This window comes from Myotis lucifugus, unplaced genomic scaffold (genome assembly GCF_000147115.1).
Source record: "Myotis lucifugus unplaced genomic scaffold, Myoluc2.0 scaffold_298, whole genome shotgun sequence".
NCBI classification, from domain to species: domain Eukaryota; kingdom Metazoa; phylum Chordata; class Mammalia; order Chiroptera; family Vespertilionidae; genus Myotis; species Myotis lucifugus.
Window position 1 is genome coordinate 1,061,378 of NW_005871346.1, and position 14,816 is coordinate 1,076,193.

Genomic DNA, 14,816 nt, shown 5'->3' on the forward strand with positions numbered 1-14,816 from the left:
TCTAACTCTGTATCTCTCTCCCTTCCTCTCTGTAAAAAATCAATAAAATATATATAAAAAAAAAATAAAAATAAAATATTTTATTTGTGGAAGTCTTAACAGATCAAATGTAAAACTGAAGAATATAAGAGGTTTATAATTTTAATAATGAATAGCCATACACACATTAAGAGGAATGAAAATACTGCCCAGAGCAAACTGAAAGCCATTGATGTCTTGCCCAGCACAACTTTGTTCTTCCTTGTACCTTCCTTTTCCCTTCTTCCCCACCTGGACAAGCAAATTCAAAATGACAACAAAGTTTAAATTACAAGGTGATGGGATAAAGGGTTATAGCGGGAAAGAACTGAGGGTGGGTATGAGAGGGGAGAGGGTGGTAAAGAAAAATGCGTAGGTCTTTGTTGGGGTCCTGCCCCAGCAGGTCCAGGCGTTCCCAAAGGTGTGGACGGAGTTGGCAAAGAAGGAATGACACAGAGACAGCATTCAGTTGATCAGCCTAGCTAGGTTCTCCAGCCAGGTGTTCTAGCCAGGTTCTCTATTCTCCTGTTACATCTGTATTTATACCATTTGATTTTAATCCTATCCATTCTATTCCAAAGGTTAGGGCATTTGTTTTCTCCATTCCAAGGTCACTACTCTACTGTTCTGTTAAGCTACAAGGAAGTAACTGAAGGAGATTATCGTAAGTAAAGATTATGTAGCTTAAGCATGATTGTTCGTAGTTAAGGTGATTAACTACCCGCCTGGCACTTAGTTAAGGGTTTTTACTGATTTAGTCCCTTCCTTAGTCCTGTTAATCCCTAACTCCAGGGAAAAATCCCCACCTGGGGAAACAACCTTTCTTGGGGAGGTGGTCCTGGTTAAAACACATAGCGCTAAGAGGGGGAGCAAACATATGCCATATACGCCAGGTCCCTTGAAACATATGCTGTGAAGATGTTTCTTCCCTGTAGCAACTGTGTCAAGCAGCAAAGATGGACCGGCTTCTGGCAGGTCTTCAGTTTTTTTTATGAGAGAATAAAAGTAATTGGCCACTGGTATATGTAGTAGAACTTTAGGAGGGAGGATATTCATAGATTTTTAAGATTTTGCTGTGATGTTTACTGTCAACCTCCCTCTCCTTTCATCCCTGAGAAACTTTAAATAAATTTCTATACATTCTTCAATGAGGAAAAAAAAGGCAACAGAGACCAAATGGAGCCTTGGATCTGTAGAAAATAATGAAGAATACCAGAAATGGTAAATATCTGCATAAATATAGAGAATTTTTTGGTAACTTCATCTGTAATACACATACACATAGAATAATGACTATTTAAAGCAAAAACATTAATAATGTGGGGTTTACAGCAAAATAGATGTAGAGTTTAAAACTATGAGAATACAAAAGGAGAGAAATGGAATTAAACTGTCATACATTTTATACACTTAATTAGTATACTCATTTCAAGATTGGTTGTAATAACTTCAAGATGTATTTTTAAAAAATATTTTTATTGATTTTTAGAGAGAAAGGGAGAGGGTGAGATAGAAACATCAATGATAAGAGAGACTCATTGATCGGCTGCCTCCTTCATGCCCCCCATGGGGGATTGAGCCCACAGTCTGGGCATGTGCCCTGACTGAGTATGGAACCATGACCTCCAACCACTGAGACACACCAGCTGGGCGAAGATGCATATTTTTTAAAAAATTATTGTTGAAAGTATTAAGATGTCTCCCATTTTACTACCCCTGTTTGACCCCCTCTACCCATCTCCCACCCCATCCCAGGCCTCCACCTGTCTATTGTCTGTGTCCATGGGCTATGACTAATTTGTGCTTCTAAACCCCTTCACCTTTCTCACCCATCCACCCAAACCCCCTCCCACCTGGCAACTGTTAAAATGTTCTCTGTATCTATGAGTCTGTTTTTGCTCTGCTTATCTGTTTATTTTGATTTTTAGATTCAATTGTTTATAGAAATGTATTTATTGTCATTTTATTGTTCATATTCTCGATCTTTTTTCTTCTTCTTCTTAAAGAAGACCATTTAATATTTCGTGTAATACTGGTTTGGTGGTGATGAATTCCTTTAGCTTTTTCTTGTCTAGGGAAAGCCACAGGGAAAATTAGTATGTTGAACAATTCCAGGAGTTCACACAGTGCTGGAAATAACTTGTATTTCTACTATACAAAGTGCAGACACTATTTCATACATGGGGTATTGGCTAGAGACCTTGAGTAGGGTTAACATAGACTAAAGACCTATCTAAATCCACACTAACAACGCTTAAAACAAGATTTGAAAGTATTAAATTGTAACTCAACTGTGTGGCAAAATTAAATCTTGATTGCCAGTAACTTAACTGTATGCCAAAACTAAGTCCAGCACTCTTTTTTTTTTTTTTTAAATCCTCATACACGTCCCAACTGGGGATTGAACCTGCAGCCCAGGTATGTGAATCGAACTGGCAACCTTTTGGTGCACAGGACAACTCTTAACAAACTGAGCCACTCTGGCCAGGCTAAGACCAATACTCTAAAGAAATGCAGTAAAAACCAGCACCCAGCAATGAAAATGTCCAGTATCAAATAAAAGATTATTAGGGATATTAATCAAATAGGATAATGACCCATAACCAGGAGTAAAAAAAATTGGAAGAGACTGGAAATGAAATATTTCTGATGATAGCATTGTCATATAAGGATTTTGAAACAGCTATTGTAAATGTGTTTCATATGTTCAAGAAGGCATAAGAAAACATGTATATGGTAAGGAGAGAAATGAGTGATAGGAAAAGGACTCAAATGGAACATGTAGAGATGAAAAATAAAATATCCAAAATGAAAACAAACCACTGAGTGGAATTAACATTAGATTAGACACTGCAAAAGAAAAGATAATTGAGCTTGAAGATATAGCAGAAGAACCTATCCAAAATAATGTGGAAAGTGAAAAAAAAGACTGGAACATTATTAATAGAATATCAGTAACCTTTGGAACAATATCAAGTTGTATAATATATGTATAGAGTCCTAGGAAAGAGAGAGGAGGTAAACAGAAAAATTATTTGAAGAAACAATGACAAAAAAAGTCCAAATCTGATGAAAATTACAAACCTGCAGTTCCATGAACCTCAAAGAACACTAAATAGAATAACCATAAATAAAATTATACCTGGGAACATAGTAATAAAACTGCTGAAAGTCAGGAAAAAAATAAATTCTTAAAAGTATCCAGAGGATAAAAGGACATTACTTAAAAAGGAACAAGCTAAGATGAAAAACTATGGAAGCCAGAAGATACTGAAGCAATCTTTTCAAAGTACTGAAAGAAAAATAAATGCTGTCAACATAGTTTCATACTCAGTAAAAAAATATCTTAAAAAATACAGAGCCCTGACCAGTATTGCCCAGTTGGTTGGAGCATCATCCTGTAGGTGGAAAGGTTAAGGGTTGGACTCCCTGTCAGGGCACATACTCAGGTTGCAGGTCGCGCCCCCAGCTAGGTGCCTACAGTAGTCAACTGATCTATGTTTCTCACATAAATGTTTTTCTCTCTCCTTCCTTTCTGTCTCTTTAAAATCAATAATAACATATCCTCAGGTGAAGATTTAAAAAAAAAAAGAATATTTCAGACTAACAAAGATGAGAGATTTTATTGCCAGCAGATTTGAGCTATTAAAATATTAAAGGAAACTTTTCAGACAAAAGGGAAATGATACCAGAAGGAAAGTTGAATGCATTCATAGAGTTCCAGAAATAGCCATTATGTGGGTATATTGTAAAGATATTTTACTCATTTTTTTAAATAAGAGTCGTTTATGTACTTATTTTTTTAAAGAGGGATAGAGAGATAAAAAACTTGATGAGAAAGAGATATCGATTGGCTGCTTCTTGCATGCCCCTTATAGTTGCAGCATAGCCCTGGCCAGTGTGGCTCAGTTGGTTGGAGCATCCTCCAGTATATCAAAAGGTTGCGGGTTCTATTCCTGGTCAGAGCACATGGCTAGGTTGCAGGTTTGGTCCCTGATTGGAGATAATCTATGTTCTCTTTCACATTAGTGTTTCCCTTTCTATATATAAATACCAATAAAAAATATGTCCTTCGTGAGTATTAAAAAAAATTGAGGCCAAACCAAAATGGCAGTGTAGGTAAACGCCAGTACTCGCTGCCTCCCACAACCACATCAAAATTACAATGAAAATACAGAACAACCATCATTGAGAACCTCCTGAAAGCTGGCTGATTGGAAGTCTTACAACTAGAGAAGTAAAGAAGAAAGCACTGGAGACTAGTAGGAGGGGCAGAGGCTCAGAATGGGCTGGTCCGGCACCCATGTGGGCCATTTTTTTTAATTGGGAGGGAGACTGTCTCTGCAGAGCCACCTGTGGTGAGGAGAACATGACATCTCACTTGAAAACCAGACTATTGCAAAGGCAACCAAAGCTTATGCACAGAGATGTGAACAATCAGTTGTCTTCTCAGAGGTTTGTTTTAGTAACTGTTAGTTCAGATGAAAGAATGTATACTAGCTTTAAATTTCAATTCCTTTTGTTTTTGAAGAACAAATAATGCTTCTTACATTTTTCCGTAAGTCCCATAAAATGTGGCAGTGTTCTAACATTTTAGGTAGGAAATTCAGAGGTTAGAATTTAGTGACTATTAGTAATTTTTTTATTTTGAGAGTACCTTTATTAAAACTCACGGTTTGGCCCTAACCGTTTTGGCTGAGTGGATAGAGCGACGGCCTGCGGACTGAAGGGTTGCGGGCACATCCCCAGTAGGGGGTGTGCAGGAGGCAGCTGATCAATGTTTCTCTCTCATCGATATTTCTAACTCTCTATTCCTCTTCCTTCCTCTCTGTAAAAAATCAATAAAATATATTAAAAAAAACAACAACAACTCACGATTTGATTTTTGGTCAGGGCACATGCCCGGGTTGTGGGCTCGATCCCCAGTGTGGGGCATGCAGGAGGCAGGCAGCGATCAATTATTGTCTCTCATCATGGATTGATGTCTCTCTCTCTCTCTCTCTCTCTCTCTCTCTCTCTCTCTCTCTCTCTCTCTCTGTAGTAGTAGTCATAGTAGTAGTCACAGGAGAGCAAGAAGAAGCAGCAGGAGAGCCTGGGCTGGGCTGCTTGGCTCACTGAAAAGTCAGAGAAAAGGGACCTTGGAGACAGGGTCAGGGGCTTAGCCCAGGACAAGCTGCTACTGCCCATTGCTCCCCTGGTGCAAGTCTGGTGGGGTCCCTTAGAGTAGGAGATGCACTCCTGTGGGGAAGAAAGGCTCCCGAGAGGGAGAGCGCCACTATTAGTAATTCTTAAGAATAGGGTTCAGCCCTGGCTGGGTAGCCCAGTTGGTTAGAGCATTGTCCCAATATGCCAGGGTTGTGGGTTCAATCCCTGGTCAGAGCCCTTAAAAGAAACAACCAGTCAGTGCTTATGAATGGAACAACAGATTGATGTTTCTCTTTCTGTCTCCCTCTCTTTCTCAAAATCAGTTGGAAAAAAAAAGAGTAAAGAATTCAGCGTGAGTGTACATAGTACACAGGTTATCAGTACTCAGTGTTATTTCTTTTTTTTTAAATTCTTTATTAGTTAAGGTATTACAAATGTGTCCTCATCCCCCCCCCCATTAAACCACCATCCTCCCCCCCCCTTTTTAAAAAAAAGATTTTACTGAGGATTTCTTTTTTAAAAAAAAATATATTTTATTGATTTTTTACAGAGAAGAAGGGAGAGGGATAGAGAGCCAGAAACATCGATGAGAGAGATCGATCAGCTGCCTCCTGCATGCCCCCCAGTGGGGATGTGCCCGCAACCAAGGTACATGCCCTTGACCGGAATCGAACCTGGGACCCCTGAGTCCGCAGGCCGAGGCTCTATCCACTGAGCCACACCGGTTCGGCACTCAGTGTTATTTCTTAGCACAATGAATTAAGATAACAAATTATATTGATTAAATGAGATTAAAGGCCTGGCTGGTGTGGCTCAGTGGTTGAGCATTGACCCATGAACCAGGAAGTCATGGTTCGATTCCTGGTCAGGGCACATGCCCAGGTTGTGGGTTCGATCCCTAGTAGGGGGCATGTAGGAGGCAGCCAATTGATGGTTCTCTCTCATCATTGATGTTTCTGTCTCTCTCTCTCTCCCGTTCTCTCTGAAATGAATAAAAACATATTTTTTTAAAATTAAAAAAGATTAAAGAATAAAAGAACAACTTTTTTACCACCACTTGTACCAGTCATTATGGAAAACACACATCTTTTTTATATACGAGAAGAAATGGTTTCTAACTTCAAAGTTAATGCTGGAAAACTGAATACTGTTTTTTTTTAAGATAAATAAAATCTTTCCATACATAATTTTCTATAGTCTCCTTATTTTACATATCAGTATATTGAAGAAAAACTTTTGCATGATATTTTATAGTCTTCACAAGTTGTAGTGGCTACAGTGTTTGCCTTTGTATGGTTATATCATAATTTATTCAACCAGACCACAATCAATGCACATTTTCTTTTCTAACATGCACACACTGCTGTGAACATCCTTGTAGCTAGGTCTGTGAGAATGTACAGCCTGTTTTCCCTTTCATCATGTTCCTAGAAGTGGGACGTGCAGAGGGAGGAGGACTTTGACTCTGATGTACCCTGCCCGGTCGCTTCGCAGAAAGGCTTTACTAGTTTAAACTGCTGCCAGTGGCAGTCACTTCCCTGCACCCTGAGCCTTCTACATGGACGCTTGCTAGTTTGATAGGTAGAAAGGTTTTCTCATTAATTTATAATTTTTCTTTCATTTTATTAGGAGAATGAATGTTTTCAGTCTTTTTAACTATGTGTTTTTTTCTGTGATATATACCTGCCTGTCTTCTTAACCTGTTTTTCTATTACTTTGTATGTCCATATTTGTACATGCTTGCATACTCCTCATATATTAAGGATAATAATCCAAATGTAATTTAAAATTCACTATTTTTCAATTGGGAAATGCAAGTAAAGCAACTATAAAGCACTTCTAACTAGTAAACTTACTTTTTCAAATGCTAACAAAGTTGTGGTAAGACTGAGAGTCTCGGCCATGGTTTATGGCATTCTAAAGTGTCCATTCTTTTGCAAACAACATAATAATAAATATCAAGAGCCATATGACCCAATAATCCAAATACATGGGAGTTTATCACAAAAATAATTGAAAATTAATGCTACTGTCCCAAATAATTTATTACAGCAATGGCTATAATAGTGACAGTTTAGACCAAATTAATGAACTAAAGAGTAGTGGCTAACTAAATTAGATTCATTATTAAAATATTAGGCTAGCAGTAAAAATGATTAGGAAGATTATAGGTGACCATATATGGGTTGAAACAAAATACAAAATTCAATTTTATGGTTACAACTGTATAAAAATACACAATTAAAAAAAACTTCAAGAAAATACAATGGGTTGGTTTTTGTTTGTGTCACCAAGTATGTATGTGTAGAGTTTCTCTTATTGAATTTATTGGGGTGACATTGATTAATGAAATTATATAGGTTTCAGGTGTCCAGTTATGTAATATATCATCTGTATATTGCATTGTGTGTTTAACACCCTGTCAAGTCACCTTCTGGCATCATTTATCTTCCCTATACCCTCTTCTACCTCCCCTCACCCCCTTTCCCTCTGGTTAGAGTTTCTGAGGTTTAACACTAACGTTGTTTGGGTCCATTTTGCAAACACTGTCAGATAGTAATTGATGTTGTTCTCATTTGACAGATAAAGAAACTTAATCCCCACTTGACATGTAAAGAAATTTAATTTTTTATTATGGATGTTTTCAAAATATACAGAAAAAGAAAGAATAGTGTAATGAACCCGTGTCAACAATTTTAAGTTTACATTTTTAGTAAGTTGCAGAGTTGGGTTTTAACAAATCACATCCATCTTACTTCAAAACCCATGTTTTTAATTACAGTTGTATGCTGCCTTATTATTCTATCCTTTGATGCTATTGAATAACTGTATGGTGCTTAGTGTTTTGGATAAGATAGAATGGAGACATTTAACAGTGAGTTTTTAGTTTGGTAAGAGGATAGATATTGTCTTTTCACTACATGTATTTTGTAATAAGCATTTTTAGTTGCAGTGTTCTGCAAAGACAAAACCTGCTGATACAGTTCATCCTGTTTTATAAATCTTTGACCCATTCATCAGACTCTGACCACTCTAAAGATAAAGGATCATGGTTGTATTGGTCTTTCCGACTGAAGTGGCCTTCTGCAGATTGGGAAATTGTATAATTATTAACCCTGGTAATGGATATGTACTTGAAGTTTCATCTGGTATCTTAATGAGCTTTAACCCTCTAAGTACACTCAAAACATATCTAGAATCATTGAAATATATCAGTTGTCCATAACTGAACTCTTCAGTCTATGATTTTTTTCTTTGATAAATAATTTTATTTCCCCTGGCCCTCAGCACATTTTATTCCTGCCCTGCTCACACACACACACAGCAGCCTTGGGTATAAAGACTTAAAAAAAACTGTGTTTTGAATTAACAGGACCATACTTTCTAGTCAGTTTTTTTTGTGTGGAGGTGTCCCATGCCTCTAGGGATGTATATTTAGACAAATAAGTGAAGGCTGCTGAAGTAATTATTATGTACAAATGACTGTGTCTATAGAATTTTGATTTGCTTTAGTCATCTCTTATCCTGGGAGATCATCCCTGAACTCTCAAGGCTGCTTTGTGTCACCCATGTTTTCACCTCCCCCTGCCCAGAGGGCAGACTTTAATCCAAAGATTCTGTAAATCTGGTCTGGATACAGGGTCATGTAGTCAGGTTTTCCATTCAGTGAAGAGGCGAAGGGACATTTGATATCTTGCTTCTCTGCATATGTTGTCAATTTGGCTCAAATAAACTTACAAAAATAGAAAAAAAGAGAAAGAGCCCAGCTGGTGTGGCTCAGTGGTTGAGCATAATCCATGAATCAGGAGATCATGGTTCTATTCCCAGTCAGGGTACATTCCCGGGTTGTGGGCACAATCCCCAGTAGGGGGCGTGCAGGAGGCAGCCGATTGATGATTCTCTCTCATCATTGATGTTTTTATCTCTCTCTCTCTCTCCCTTCCTCTCTGAAATAAATAAAAATATATTTAAAAAATAAAAGAATAAAAACATTTTTTTAAAAGAAAGGCTAAATAAAAAGAACATTGCTTTTTTAAATCTACTGTGATTGTCTCAAATAAAGTGATATTAAAAATATGTCTGATGTTAGGGGGTGTAGTTGGTTCAGTTATGTATTGGTAAAGCAAAATCGGGTATTTAGTAGTTAAATGAATAGAATTAGATAAATTCTGCAGAGTTGTGTGGAATGAAAAGAAGGGATGGGCCAAGGAAGAAGTGAGAAAATTCAGAGAGGTAGAAGAACTAGTTAGGAAAGTGGAGTGTTCTAAAAACTCAGGACAGTTTCACAGTTGTCAAGCACTGTGAGTGCTTATACAATTTGGACTTTACTATTGTCTTAATAGAGATGGCAAATGGAAGTCAGATTGCAGGGCACTTAGGACACAGAAGCAGCGAGTGTCTTACACTCATTAACCATTTTGGAGGTTACCTGTAGCAGGCCTTTCCCTTGGGTAAGACAGCTCAGACTGCTTTCCTGGGTCCTGCGTTGGGGTGGGATATCGGGATGACTCAGGGCCTATATGTACTCCTTTTTTTCTGAATATTTAAATTCAGCTTTAAAATTTTGTCACTAAAATTGCAGATAATGGTTGAGTTGCCCCAGGCTTCTCCCTTGTAAGGACACCCTGCATTTAATCCTGTGGTAGCTCGATATTACTGTTTTATGATTGTCATTTTATGTCTCCCATTGGACTATTAAAGATCCTTGTTGTTATTGTTGAGTTCCCAGTACCTAGCATTAATGCCTGGCTTGTAGCATTGAGTCGATATTTGTTACACGAGTGACTAAATGAATAAATCAATAATTACTTGTCTTTTAAACACAAAAGAATTCCAATTTGATGGTCTCACAGATTCAAAAAAGTAGAATGTTTTAAGAAAACGAGGGTTTGATAAATAATTTCAAATGGCAGTTGGACAAAGATTGAAGAATGACCTTTGGATTTGACTGTTACAGGTTGTTTGCTTCCATAGCAAAATAGTGTCATAGCAAAATGTTTGGAGTAAGAGCCATATTTAAATGGGTAAAAGGATAAATGGGAAGTGAGAACAAGGACAAGCAACATAGAAGTTTTTTTTTTGTTTTTTGTTTTTTGTTTTGTTTTGTTTTTAAAGATTTGAAGCTAAAGGGGAAGAAACTATTGGAGAGAAACCCAAAGATTTGAGACAGGGGAGGTCATTATCATAGTAAGTTTATACATTTAATTTGAATATATCTAAGTATTCCCACCTGTATGTCAGTATAATATATTCTTGCTCTTCAACTTGGTTTTGAGATCTTTTGAACTTGAAGGTTTTTGCTGTGCTGTTTGGGGCCCTCTCATGGCCAATCTAATAAATGACATGTAACTTGTCAAATGTTAATTAGATCTGGTATACTAACTTATTTCTTAGGCAATTTATTCTTTCTATAAGGATTAGATGAGGGTGAGATATGTGGTTATAGCAGTTAATGATGCTTAGTCCTCTTTGATTTGTTATGGGTCAAAACTTGACGTAAGCTTACTATAATTTTTCCCCCCTTGGTAGTAATTCCCTGTTATTAACTATTTGAACATTGCAGCATATTATTGTTTTAGTTGCTAACACAATAATAGTGCTAATACATTATTCTTTATGTTGCTTCTCAATGTTTTTTATTCTAGGGTTTTAAGAAACAATATGTTTAAAATAATATAGGAACACCTCTGCCTAGTTAAAAACATACACATATTCAATACATTCTCATATCTCCCTCACAGGTAAGCACGATTCTGAATTTGGTGTTTTATTCTCAGGCCCATTTTTAAAGTCAGTATATTGATATATACTTCAAATTGTTCCTTTTATTTAAAGTTATGTTTGTAGTGGACTCCAAAATGGTGGCGGAGTAAGTGGAAGCTACACTGACATGCTCCCAGGACCAAACTGGAAATAAAACTAAAATACAGAAGAACCACTCTGAAAATCAACTGAGGACCAGCTGAAGAGAACCCTGATAACCGAGGACGGAAAGCGGAGACCGCATAGAGACTGGTAGGGAGGCGGGAGGAGTGAAAGGGCTGGCTGGGCTCCTACAGCCAGCAGCGGAAGTACCAGAGGGCTGTCTCAGCTGTGGGGGGTTCCCACTGAGAACTCTGGGGTCTGAACCCCAAGCTGGGCTCCCCAGCAGAGAGCACCAGAACTGAGAGAGGTGCCCACACTGAGTATAACGTTAGCTGTGGGTTTGTCATACATTGCCTTATGTAATGTTGCTGTATGGTCCCTCTTCTCACTTTGCTGACAGTTTTTATCATAAATGGTTGCTGGATTTTATCAAATGCTTTTTCCGCATCTATTGATATGATCATATGATTTTGAACCTTCATTTTGTTTATGTGGTGTACCACATTAATTGATTTGTGGATATTGTACCAACTTAGCATCCCAGGAATAAACCTCACTTGATCATGGTGTATGATCTTTTTAATTTGTTGCAGGATTCAGTTTGCTAATATACATATCCTTAATTTTTATTGATTGACTTGATATATATATATATATATATATATATATATATATACATATACACACACACATACACATTGATTTGTTGTTTCACTTATTGATTGATTCTTATATCTGCCCTGAGTGGGTATTAAACCCACAACGTTGGGACGAAACTCTAAGGAGCTGAGCTACTCAGCCAGGGCCATCAATCTGTTCAGATTTTTTGTTTCTTCTTGATTCGGTTTTGGAAGATTGTATGTTTCTAGTAATTTATTATTTATGAGATTGTTGAATTTGTTGGCATATTGTTGTTTATGATATTTTCTTACGATTCTTTGCATTTCTGAAGTGTCAGTTGTTACTTGTCCTTTTTTGTTTCTGATTTTATTTATTTGGGTCCTCTTTTTAAAATTTTTAAAAATTAAATCTTTATTGTTGAAAGTATTACATATGTCCCTTTTTTCTTCCATTGACCCCATCTAGCCCGCCCCTACCCCAGGCCTTCACCACCCTATTATCTGTGTCCATGGGTTATGTAGATACGCACACAAGTTCTTTGATTGATCTCTTCTCACCCACCCACCCTCCCCCACCTTCCCTCTGAGATTCCACAGTCTGTTCTATACTTCTGTGTCTCTGGATCTATTTTATTGATCAGTTTATTTTATTCATTAGATTCCACATATGAGTGAGATCATGTGATATTTGTCTTTCTCTGACTGGCTTATTTTGCTTAGCATAATACTCTCCAGGTCCCTCAATGCTGTCTCAAAGGGTAAGAGATCCTTTTTTTTTTTTTTTTTTTTTTTTTTTACTGCTGCATAGTATTCCATGGTGTAAATGTACCATAGCTTTAAAAAAAATTTTTTTTATTTCAAGAAAAACGATTTTTAAAAAATAAACCTTTATTGTTCAGATTATTACAGTTGTTCCTCTTTTCCCCCCCATAGCTCCCCCCATCCGGTTCCCACCCCACCCCCTGCCCTTACCCCCCTCACTGTCTTCGTCCATAGGTGTACGATTTCTGTCCAGTCTCTTCCCGCACCCCCACAGCCCCTTCCCCCCGAGAATTGTCAGTCCACTCCCTTTCTATGCCCCTGATTCTATTATATTCACCAGTTTATTCTGTTCATCAGATTTTTTATTCACTTGATTTTTAGATTCACTTGTTGATAGATATGTATTTGTTGTCACTTTGTTGTTCATAATTTTTATCTTTACCTTTTTCTTCTTCCTCCTCTTCTTAAAGAATACCCTTCAGCATTTCATATAATACTGGTTTGGTGGTGATGAACTCCTTTAGCTTTTCCTTATCTGTGAAGCTCTGACTTCAATTCTGAATGATAGCTTTGCTGGATAAAGTAATCTTGGTTGTAGGTTCCTGCTATACATCACTTTGAATATTTCTTGCCACTCCCTTCTGGCCTGCATAGTTTCTGTTGAGAAATCAGCTGACAATCATATGGGTACTCCCTTGTAGGTAACTGACTGTCTTTCTCTTGCTGCTTTTAAGATTCTCTCTTGTCTTTTGCTCTTGGCATTTTAATTATGATGTGTCTTGGTGTGGTCCTCTTTGGATTCCTTTTGTTTGGGGTTCTCTGCACTTCCTGGACTTGTAAGTCTATTTCTTTCACCAGGTAGGGGAAGTTTTCTGTCATTATTTCTTCAAATAGGTTTTCAATATCTTGCTCTCTCTCTTCTTCTGGCACCCCCATAATTCGGATGTTGGTACGCTTGAAGTTGTCCCAGAGGCTCCTTACACTATCTTCATATTTTTGGATTCTTTTTTCTTTTTGTTTTTCCAGTTGGGTGTGTTTTGCTTCTTCGTATTTCAAATCTTTGACTTGATTCTTGGGATCCTCTTGTCTGCTGTTGGATCTCTGTATATTATTCTTTATTTCAGTCAGTGTATGCTTAATTTCTAGTTGTTCCTTTATCATAACCTCGAGGGTCTCACTAGATTTCTTGAGGGTCTCACTACATTTATCGGCGGTTTCTAGAAAGTTCTTGAAAAACCTTAAAAGTGTAGTTTTGAACTCTATGTCCAGTAGTTTGCTTTCCTCCATTTCTGTCATTTGTGACCTGTTTCTTTGTCTCCGCATTTTTTATGCTTCCCTGTGTTGATAGAGTGGCTTTGTGTGCTAGGTGTCCTATAGGGCCCAGTGGCTCAGCCTCCCCAATTACCTGAGGTGGACACTCTTGGTGCACCCCTTTGTGGGCTTTGAGCAGAGTCTTGTTGTAGTTAAGCCTTGATTGTTGTAGGTATCACTGGGAGGAATTGACCTCCAGGCCAATTGGCTGTGAGAGTCAGCTGTGTCTACGGTGGGAGAACTTCTGTGCTGAAGACACCCTTATGAGGCAAGACTTGCTTCAGTGGGGCTTTGTTGCTCACTGAGTCTGCCCCCTGAGTGTGTCCCTTATGGATCTGAGGAGTTGTAATTGGATGGTCCCACTCTGACCACTGGGTACACTGGCTCTTGGGTCTAAGGAGGTGCTAATTTAGCCTCTGCCTGAGGCTACCCAGGTTTTTCCCCTTCCTTGTTTGGGGTTTGGAGGTGCCCAAATGAGGCCCAGCTGTGAAGCAATGCAAGCTGCTGTGGGGCCTTGGGCCTTCTCTTGGAAGTTCTGGGTCTGTCTGGCCCAGGTGCAGTTTGTTAGGTAATTTTAGATTGCAAAGGGCCAGGGCATTCATATGCAAAAGCCTCTGCTGCAGCTTGGGTGGGGCGGGGTCTCAGAGCAAGCAGCTATGGCTGATCTCAGCCCTGCCGCTGATTCTCAGCCCTGCCCTAAGGGCCCCGCGTCTCAGTGTCCTGGTAATCGCTGCAAGAACCCCCCCCCCCCCCCCGAAGAAAAACCGCCCCCGAAGTTCAAGGTCTTGCCCCTGGCAGAAAGGCCAGGCTCCGCTGCCAGAAAGTCCCAGTCTCTCCCCTGTATTGAGTCTGGGTCCCCCAGAGACTCCACCCCGGAAACTGGGAATTCAGAGCAGTAAGGGGGCTTTGGGACTTCCCTTCCCGGTTCAAAAAAAACAGCCGGGTCCTCCAGTCGCCAGCCCCTTGCCCGCAAGCTCCTCCAAAACCTCTTGCACTTTCTTGCACCCTCCCTCTGAGGTCTCAGTGTGCTTTTTCTCCTTTCCTTTCCTAGTTGTAGAATTTCCCACTCAAGCCCGCGCCTTTCTCTGTGGGTTC

General features: G+C 38.7%; 1 protein-coding gene across 1 annotated transcript in view; it reads left to right on the forward strand.

Moving 5' to 3' along the window:
• FAM35A (family with sequence similarity 35 member A) overlaps window positions 1-14,816 on the forward strand; it is a 124,516-nt gene that overhangs the window by 32,981 nt on the left and 76,719 nt on the right. Inside the window, exons 2-3 of the mRNA XM_023763725.1 lie at window positions 10,809-10,904; window positions 10,999-11,178. The gene's annotated coding sequence lies outside the window, so the exon portion shown is untranslated. The remainder of the gene's footprint in view (window positions 1-10,808; window positions 10,905-10,998; window positions 11,179-14,816) is intronic.